Source organism: Centruroides sculpturatus, unplaced genomic scaffold, assembly GCF_000671375.1.
Source record: "Centruroides sculpturatus isolate CEXI.00-Female unplaced genomic scaffold, Cexi_2.0 scaffold2046, whole genome shotgun sequence".
In the NCBI taxonomy this organism is placed as follows: domain Eukaryota; kingdom Metazoa; phylum Arthropoda; class Arachnida; order Scorpiones; family Buthidae; genus Centruroides; species Centruroides sculpturatus.
The window spans coordinates 40,635-45,854 of NW_019386386.1; positions in this window are offsets into that span (position 1 = coordinate 40,635).

Below are 5,220 nucleotides of genomic sequence, written 5' to 3' on the forward strand. Positions count from 1 at the left end.
TTTATTAGAATAGGTTAGGTTAGGTTAGAACGTGCGTCTCCACTGTTTCCTTTTCTTTTTGCGGAATCAGAGATGAGCCGCCATGAGTCTACGTATATTGACGTTAACCCGCGTGTCGGTTTTCCCCGTTTATCGCGGCGCAGCAGCCGCCGCCGTTCGCTCGCGTCGTCACGTGACACGTCGTTTCCAAAGCGGTCTGGTTTCGAGGCTAAAACAGGAAGAGCCGCCATGACAGTCTCCGATCCTGGACATTAACCCAAAATTTAAAAGATTTCAGACTGAAGCGAAGTTCTTCCTTTCAATTTTGATTTGTTTATACGAAAGGGAATAACGAAATATATTTCATCGGGTCACTGCGATAAGAAGAAGTTACTTTTAAGTAATTTGCATAATGGTCGCACTCCTTAATTGTTTGTATACGATAAAATATTTAGATTTATACAGGAAAATTTTGCTTTATTTCTCTCACATTATTTTTTTATTCATTAATCATATAGTAATATCCATGTTTTCAGCTTATTCTGTAAAAGAGTATTTTGCATAAACGAAGGCTTATTGTTAAAAATGCTTAATTTTTCACCTTAAATTTATTGACAGGCGTTGAATTTTATGAAAAAGTTTCGAGAAAATGAAATCGGATTTAGTTGTGGAGGATTTTTTATTCTTTACACAAAATTTCCAATTCAGGTATTTGTATAAGATTAAAATAATGAAATATGTGAAATTTTTATAAGTTTTAGAAATGATTAATGAAGTAATACTTAAAATTCATACGTAATAAAGTATTTTTGTGTTGTATAGATGTACCAATCGCTGTATAGCATATTCGATATATTACTTCAGATACGAGATATTTTTGAAGGAATCGACAAATCGTATAAACCAATAACAAAACCATTATTTAATGCCACTAAAAATCCCGACGTGTAGTTGAATATTTTATAGTATAGAAGAATTTACACGAATAGCACTATTGTCTTATACGAATTGTATAGATTTGATGTATATTCTAATAATAGATTAGTAAACTGATTCAGTAACGTGTCCTTTGCACAAGAAGCACGTTAATCAGTTATCATGTCAAAGTCTGTCGTATCAGCATAGAATAGCACTCAGATCGCCACATCAATCGTAATAAGTAGTTGATAAATTTTGAATTGTGGACTTATTTTTCTTTTTATTTTTTGTAAGCCACCAATTATCATTATTCAGTGCACAAATTGTTCGGTAAAATGGCAGGTAATTGGGTTTATTGCATGTTATGTCCCATATTAAATATCTTTGCACTTTTCGGCAACATATTTTATGCACGGTGCGAACACCAACATCTTAGCGAGAAACACAAGTAATTGCTGACAATTTATAAAAAATTCATATATTTTATGACGATTGTACAGTTGATAACATTCACAATTCAAAAATCTGGAACAGACGACGACCCATTGTTTTGTAGTCAGGCTGAAAAAAATAGTAGCAAGCAATTTGGACAATTTTTTTTTGTTAGCATGGCATATCTTGCATGCTATCGTAGTCTTTTGATGCTACATTGTAGCGAAAACTATAAAATGACTGTTGGTTTAAGCGTTTCAGGTTATGCTGGAGAAAAAGAAAAATTACGCAAATGGCTTAAAGAAAAAGATGTGTATTGTCCAGGAGATCCTATGGATTATTTGGACGCCGATTCGCTTCTTTACTGACATCTTACAGAAAGGTGAAATTCCTTTCGCTATGAAACAAGCTAAAATCATAGCTATCCTGAAACCTGGAAAACCTAACGATAGACCAGAGAGCTATCGACCTATCTCACTCTTGAGTGTGATGTATAAGCTATTAGAGAGACTTCTTTACAACAGATTGAGCAATACAATTTTTGAGAATATTCCGGTAGAGCAGGCTGGTTTTCGACCGAATAGGAGCTGTACAGACCAGGTACTAGCCTTCACTACTTTTGTGGAGGCTGGATACCAAAGGCAATTAAAAACATCTGCAGTATACATCGATCTCACTGCAGCATATGATACTGTCTGGCGGCATGGCCTAATCTATAAGCTGCTTCGAGTGATACCCTGCTTAAAAATAGTTAAAATAATTGATGAGATGTTAAATAACCGACCCTTTCAAGTTGTCATGGGAAATTCGAGAAGTAGCATACGAAAACTAAATAATGGCCTACCTCAAGGCTCTGTCCTGGCACCACTGCTTTTTAGTCTTTACATAGCTGACTTGCCTCAAACAAAGGCAAGGAAATTTGGATATGCAGACGATTGGGTGATTGCCACGAGACATAAAGACCTTGCAATTACTGAAAAGATCCTGACAGAGGACTTATCAACCTTAGGACAATATTTTCGCCAGTGGAGACTTCAATTGAGTAAAACAAAAACTGAAGCTTCATGCTTTCATCTTAATAATAAGCTGGCAAATGAAGAATTAAAGGTTTACTTTGACAACAATTTATTGAAACATAATATGAACCCGAAATATCTTGGCGTCACTTTGGATAGAACTTTATCTTTTAAAACACATCTGATGAATTTAGCTGCCAAGGTTAATACCAGAAACAACATCCTCCAAAGACTATGTGGAACTACATGGGGTTCTTCGCCGTCCACCTTACGGATCTCTGCTCTTGGCTTGGTTTTCTCTGCAGCAGAATACTGTGCACCGGTATGGATGAACAGTGCTCACATTAAAAAACTGGATGCCCAACTAAATGCTACTCTACGTATCATAACAGGTACTATTAAATCAACTCCTATTCACTGGTTACCTATTTTGAGCCATATCCCTCCATCTGCACTCCGAAGGGACAGCACTTTGCTCAGGGAATATAGGAAAATATTGTCTAATCCACAACTTCCGATCCATCAGGATATTGATGACCTCAACATAAATCGACTTAAATCAAGACACCCTCCTCTTATAAGAGCTAAATCCCTGCATTCCAATAATTTCAACCTCACTGAATCTTGGAAAAGGCTCTGGGCTGATGTCTCTCCGGTGGACAGTCGACAACTTCCTTGTATCACAAAGCGACCACCTGGATTTGAGTTATCCAGAAATCTTTGGAGTGTGTTAAATAGGATTCGGACCAAACATGGGTTGTGCAGGGACAGTCTTTTTAGGTGGGGAAAAGTTGCATCCCCACAGTGTGACTGTGGTGCTGAAAGACAGACTATACATCATATCTTGGAAGATTGTCCAGTAAGATCTTTTCCGGGACAACTGAGTGACTTCCTGATTATGACTGAAAGTGTTTTAAACTATATTTCTAACTTAGATTTACATTTATGATTTGTGTTCTTACTTTTTCTGCTTTCTGTTCTTGTTAACAATTAGATGTGTAGCCATACGCTAAATAAATAAATACGCAAATGGCTGATAAACACGATTTTTTTGTTTGGAACTGCGTTTATCTGTACATTAATCTACTTAGTGGTTCATTCCTTTTGCATATTTATGGCAATAGAACAGGATTCAACATAGATACGGGAACTCGTCTCTTCCGTTTTTATTCATTTGTTTTTGACTTTGGAAATTGAATTATTCATGTGGCTCATTACCACAATAGTGTTGGTATGCATGATGCAGTACGAAAGATTCAAAGCGATATCGCGGCAGTTGAATTTGGCTGTAATCCAAAATGTGAAATTAACAATATAATGCGAAAACACTTTGAGTTATGCCAAATATTTGAACAAATTAACGATAAATGGGGTAATTGTTGCTTTTATGCGTATGGAATTGGGGCTTATATTACATCGTTTTCTTTCTATAACACAATATTCACTATGTCAGCTGTATACATACGAATATTCCTTGTACTTTGCTCTATTCTCAGCATACGCATGGTCGTATCATTTTCATTTGTGGTTTCTCGTCTCTTCGTATTGGTAAGTTCGAAATAAAATAATTAGAACATTAAACATAAACTAATTGATTGTAATTAATAAAATTTGTGTAATGTAGTTATTATGTATAATTGAATTTTAATCGTAAAACAGGCTTAGGATTCCTTTCAAGATATTCGGAAATTCAATTTGATTCCTCTTTCATTGAAAGTCAACCTTAAGGTAACTTGAAAACGCAAATTGTGAAATTAACAGTTAATTTTTTACAGAACTAATTATAATTATTTACAGGCATTGAAAATTATTGAAAAGTTTCGAGAAAATGAAATTGTAATCAGTTGTGGAGAATATTTTATTCTATGTACAAAATTTCCAATTCAGGTATTTGTATAAGTTTAAAATAACGGAATATATGAAATTTTTATAAGTTTTATAGATGATTAATAAAGTAATTCTTGAAATTTGTATGTAATGAAGTATTTTTGTTGAATAGATATACCAATCGCTGTATAGCGTATTCAATATATTAAGATACGAGATACGAAATATTTTGAAGGAATCGACAAATTGTATGTGCCAGTCACGAAACCGTTGTATAATTCTAGTACTAGATTGCATGAATAGTTTAAAAATTGTATAATATATACAGTTAGTTGGAGTAATTTTTCTAGGAAAGAGATCACTTAATTCAGATTACAATAATGTTACCTGTACAATCTTTGCTAATGCTGTCTATCTACATCTATTGTGATATTTATGTTTTATTCGAATAGATTAGTTAAATGACTCTTACTATCCCAGGAGTACCGCCCCCGTACTTTATTTTACTTTCCTTAACGACCAAGGGCCATTTAGGTCATTCATGGTCAGTCAGGTTATATTATTTTAAAAATTTGCCAAAAATCTAGTTATTGTTATATTGATATGAAAAAAATCACATTACATTTACTAATATTTGTAGTTTTAAATATGATATTTATAAATAAAACTAAAAAATAAATTCGAAAGAAAAAAAATTATATATATCAGAACTGACATCTATCTGTGGAAATTTGTAACATTTTTTACAATTTATTATTCTTCAGTTGTGTAGTTCGTTCTTGGCACTAAGCCAGAACGATCTGAAATTTTGTTCTGTACGATTCGACATAACATTTATCAATGTATCATTTTTAGTTTTAAAAATATCACAGATTATATAAATCCTTTGTTTGAAATCAGAACTTCATTGTTCTACAAACCGACATAAAAACTAATGTACGATGTTTACTTTATATCGAACAATAATATAAATTTTTGTAATAAAAATATTATTACCAGTAGTAATACATTTGACATTGCTAATATTTTAAATTAAATTTAAAAAAAA